Below are 5,629 nucleotides of genomic sequence, written 5' to 3' on the forward strand. Positions count from 1 at the left end.
CAGTAATTAGAATGCATTTCAAAAAAATTTCAATAAACCACTGAAGCTATTTATTGAAAAATATGTATTAAGTGTCAACAGTATCCAGTATTCTACATTCTTGAGTTACTGCAACAAACAAAGCACACAAGTTCTTGCTTTTATGAAATCTATAGTATACTTAGTGGAAAGAGACAAGAACAAAGTAAAACAATCGATAGATAATTTTAAAGAGTATTGTGATCAGAAAAACATTAAGACAAAATTTTAGAACTGGTAAAGTGAAGTTACTTAGAGTGATACAATATAAAATTACATCACAGGAGTAATTTAGAACTGTCTTTAATGTCTCAAAAGAAATCTAACATTTGAAAAGATGAATAACTTCAATAATAGTTTCAGCTTAATGAGCCTTGTCAAACTGCTTGCTCAGAGATGAAATAACTTACACTCTTACTTTAAAACTCTGATTTGGACTAAAAATTCTATGGCATTCTTTTGGATAACTTTACTAAGGTACCTGGCCATTTAGATCTCAGGATGGGGGAATCAGCAGATCTGGGTTCTAGTCCCAGCCCTATACTAACAAGCTACCTGTCTTTGGAAAATCGTACCATTCATTTGTAGGGATTTAGTTCCTCTGAATTCAGGTTTTCTCATCTGCCTACTGAAGGGCTAAGCCTAATGATATTTAATGCCTGTTAACATCGAAGGGTTGGGCTTCATCAGCGTAAGATGTTGGGGAAAAAGTTTTTGGTGAGAAATACAGTACATGAATATCAAAGCACATTGTACAAATTTAGATACAGAGGACTGAATACTTTTTTTGCAGTTTCTTTTTTTTCCTGTATTGTATCTTTTATTTAAAAAAAAGTTTTTGATATAATTTATTGTCAAATTGGGTTACACACAACACCCAGTGTTCATCCCAACCAGTGCCCTCTCAATGCCCATCACCCATTCCCCCCTCCCATACTCCCCATCAGCCCTCATTTTTTTCTCTGTATTTAATAATCTCTTACGGTTTGTTTCCCTCTGTCTCTAACTATTTTTTCCCCTTCTGCCCCCCACCCCCCGTCTTCTGTTAAGTTTATCAAGATCCACATATGAGTGAAAACATAGGATATCTGTCTTTCTCTGACTGACTTATTTCACTTAGCATAATATCCTCTAGTTCCATCTATGTTGCTGCAAATGGCATGATTTCATTCTTTCTCATTGTCAAGTAGTATTCTATTGTATATATAAACCACCACTTCTTTATCCATTCATCAGTTGATGGACATTTAGGCTCCTTCCATAATTTGGCTACTGTTGATAGCGCTGCTATAAACATTGGGGTACATGTGCCCCTATGCATCAGCACTCCTGTATCCCTTGAGTAAATTCGTACTAGTGCTATTGTTGTGTTGTAGGGTAGTTCTATTTCTAACTTTTTGAGGAACCTCCACACTGTTTTCCAGAGCGACTGCACCCGTTTGCATTCCCACCAATAGTGCAAGAAGGTTCCTGTTTCTCCATATGCTTGCCAGCATCTGTAGTTTCCTCAGTTATTCATTTTAGCCACTCTGACTTGTGTGACGTAATATCTCAGTGTGGCTTTGATTTGTATTTCCTTGATGATGAGTGACGTTGAGCATCATTTCATGTGTCAGTTGGCCATCTGGATGTCTTCTATGGAGAAGTGCCTATTCGTGTCTTCTGCCCATTTCTTCACTGGATTATTTGTTTTTTGGGTATGGAGGTTGGTGAGTTACCAATTTTGGTAACTAGCCCTTTACCAATTTTGGATACTAGCCCTTTATCCGATATGTCATTTGCAAGTATCTTTTCCCATTCCATCGGTTGCCTTTTACTTTTGTTGATTGTTTCCTTTGCAGTGCAGAAACTTTTATCTTTTTTTTTTTTATATATGAAATTTATTGTCAAATTGGTTTCCATACAACACCCAGTGCTCATCCCAAAAGGTGCCCTCCTCAATACCCATCACCCACCCTCCCCTCCCTCCCACCCCCCATCAACCCTTAGTTTGTTCTCAGTTCTCAACAGTCTCTTATGCTTTGGCTCTCTCCCACACTAACCTTTTTTTTTTTTTTTTGTTCCCCTCCCCCATGGGTTTTTCTTAAGTTTCTCAGGATCCACATAAGAGTGAAACCATATGGTATCTGTCTTTCTCTGTATGGCTTATTTCACTTAGCATCACACTCTCCAGTTCCATCCACGTTGCTACAAAAGGCCATATTTCATTTTTTCTCATTGCCACGTAGTACTCCATTGTGTATATAAACCACAATTTCTTTATCCATTCATCAGTTGATGGACATTTAGGCTCTTTCCATAATTTGGCTATTGTTGAGAGTGCTGCTATGAACATCGGGGTACAAGTGCCCCTATGCATCAGTACTCCTGTGTCCCTTGGATAAATTCCTAGCAGTGCTATTGCTGGGTCATAGGGTAGGTCTATTTTTAATTTTCTGAGGAACCCCCACACTGCTTTCCAGAGCGGCTGCACCAATTTGCATTCCCACCAACAGTGCAAGAGGGTTCCTGAGAAACTTTTTATCTTGATAAGGTCCCAATATTTCATTTATGCTTTGAATTCCCTTGACTTTGGAGATGTTTTGAGTAAGAAATTGCCACAGCTGAGGTCAAAGAGGTTGTTGCCTGCTTTCTCCTCTAAGGTTTTGATGGTTTCGTGTCTCACGTTTAGGTCCTTCATCCATTTTGAGTTTATATTTGTGAATGGTGTAAGAAAGTTGTCTAGTTTCATTCTTCTGCACGTTGCTGTCCAGCTCTCCCAGCACTTGATAAAGAGACTGTCTTTTTTCTATTGGATACTCTTTCCAGCTTTGTCAAAGATTAGTTGGCCATACATTTGTGGGTCCAATTCTGGGTTCTCTATTCTATTCCATTGGTCTATGTGTTTTTGTACCAATACCATACTGTATTGATGATTACAGCTTTGTAGTAGAGGCTAAAGTCTGGGAATGTGATGCCTCCTGCTTTGGTTTTCTTCTTCACTATTACATTGGCTATTTGGGGTCTTTTTGTGGTTCCATACAAATTTTAGGATTGTTTGTTCTAGCTTTGAGAAGAATGCTGGTGCAATTTTGATTGGGGTTGCACTGAATGTGTAGATTGCTTCGGGTAGTATTGACATTTTAACAATATTTATTCTTCTAATCCATGAGCATGGAATGTTTTTCCATTTCTTTGTGTCTTCTTCAATTTCCTTCATGAGATTTCTATAGTTTTCAGCATACAGATCTTTTACATCTTTGGTTAGGTTTATTCCTAGGTATTTTATGGTGCTTGCTGCAATTGTAAATGGGATATTTCTTGCTTTCTCTTCCTGTTGCTTCATTATTGGTGTATAAAAATGCAACCAATTTCTGTGCATTGATATTGTATCCTGTTACCATGCTGAATTCATGTTATCAGTGCTAGCAGTCTTCTGGTGGAGTCTTTTGGGTTTTCTATGTAGAGTATCATGATGTCTGCGAAAAGTGAAAGTTTGACTTCTTCTTTGCCAATTTTGATGCCTTTTATTTCATTATGTCTGATTTCTGATTCTAGGACTTCCAACACTATGTTAAACAACAGTAGTGAGAGTGGACATCACTGTCATGTTTCTGATCTCAGGGGGAAAGCTCAGTTTTTCCCCATTGAGGATGATATTAGCTATGGGCTTTTCATATGTGGCTTTTATGTTTAAGTATGTTCTCTCTATCCTACCTTGAGGATTTAATTAACAGAGGATGTTGTATTTTGTCTAATGCTTTTTCTGCATCTATTGACAGGATAATATAGTTCTTATTCTTTCTTTTATTAATGTGATGTATCACATTGATTGATTTGTGAATATTGAACCAGTCCTGCAGCCCAGGAATGAATCCCACTTGATCACGATGAATAATTCATTTTACATGATGTTGAATTCGATTTACTAGTATCTTGTTGAGAACTTCTGCAGCCATGTTCATCAGGGATATTGGCCTGAAATCCTCCTTTATAGTGGGGTCTCTGGTTTGGGAATCTAAGTAATGTAGGCTTCAATAGAATGAGTCCGGAAGTTTTCCTTCCATTTCTATTTTTTTGGAACAGCTCGAGAAGAATAGGTATTAACTCTGCTTTAAATGTCTGGTATAATTCCCCAGGGAAGCCATCTGGTCCAGGACTCTTATTTGTTGGGAGATTTTTGATAACTGATTCAATTTCTTCACTAGTTATGGGTCTGTTCAAATTTTCTATTTCTTCCTGCTTGAGTTTTGGTAGTGTGTAGGTGTTTAGGAATTTTTCCATTTCTTTCAGGTTGTCCAGTTTTTTCGCATAGAATTTTTCATAGTGTTCTCAGATAACTGCTTGTACTATAAGGGATTGGTTGTGATAAATCCATTTTTATCGTGATCTTACCTATTGGGGTCCTCTCTGTTTTCTTTTTGAGACGCCTGGCTAGAGGTTTATCATTTTTTTTTCAAAAAACTCTTAGTTTCATTAATCTGTTCTACTTTTTTTTGAGTCTATATTGTTTATTTCTGCTCTGATATTAATTATTTCTCTTCTGCTGGGTTTCAGTTTCTTGTTATTTTTGTTCTGCTTCTAGTTCTTTTAGGTGTGCTGTTAGATTTTGTATTGGGGATTTTTCTTGTTTCTTGAGATAGGCCTGGATTACAATGTATTGTATTACATTGTATTTTCCTCTTAGGACTGCCTTTGCTGCATCCCAAAGGGTTTGTATTGTTGCATTTTAATTTTCATTTGTATCCATATATTTTTTAATTTCTTCTTTAATTTCCTGGCTGACCCATTCATTCCTTAGTAGGATGTTCTTTAACGTCCATGAATTTGGAGGTTTTCCAAACATTTTCCCGTGGTTGATTTCAAGTTTCATAGCATTGTGATCTGAAAGTGTGCATGGTATGATCTCAATTCTTTTATATTTATTGAGGGTTGTTTTGTGACTCAGTATGTGATCTATCTTGGAGAATGTCTCAGGTACACTAGAGAAGAATGTATATTCTGCTGCTTTAGGATGAAAAGGTCTAAATATATCTGTCAAGTCCATCTGGTCCAGGGTATCATTCAGGGCCATTGTTTCTTTACTGATTTTCTGTCTATATGATATGTCCATTGTTGTAAGTGGAGTATTAAAGCCCCCTGCAATTACCACATTCTTACCAATAAGATTGCTTATGTTTGTGATTGTTTTATATATTTGGGTGCTCCTGAATTCAATGTATACACATTTATAATTTTTAGCTCTTTTTGATGGATAGACACCATAACTATGATGCCCTTCTTCATCTCTTGTTACAGCCTTTAGTTAAAAGTCTAGTTCGCCTGATGTAAGTATGGCTACTCCAGCTTTCTTTTATCTATCCAGTAGCATGATAGATAGTTCTCCATCCCCTCAATTTCAATCTAAAGGTGTCCTCAGGTCTAAAACGGGTCTCTTATAGACAGCAAATAGATGGTTCTTGTTTTTTAATCCATTCTTATACCTTATGTCTTTTGATTGGAGCATTTAGTCCATTTACATTCGGTGTTATTATTGAAAGATATGGGTTTAGAGCCATTGTGCTACCTGTAGGTTTCATGTTTGTAGTGATGTCTCTGATCCTTGAAACATTTCACTCACAGAGTCCCCCTT

This window comes from Puma concolor, chromosome C2 (assembly GCF_028749965.1).
Source record: "Puma concolor isolate L17-30 chromosome C2, mPumCon1.1.hap2, whole genome shotgun sequence".
NCBI classification, from domain to species: Eukaryota; Metazoa; Chordata; class Mammalia; order Carnivora; family Felidae; genus Puma; species Puma concolor.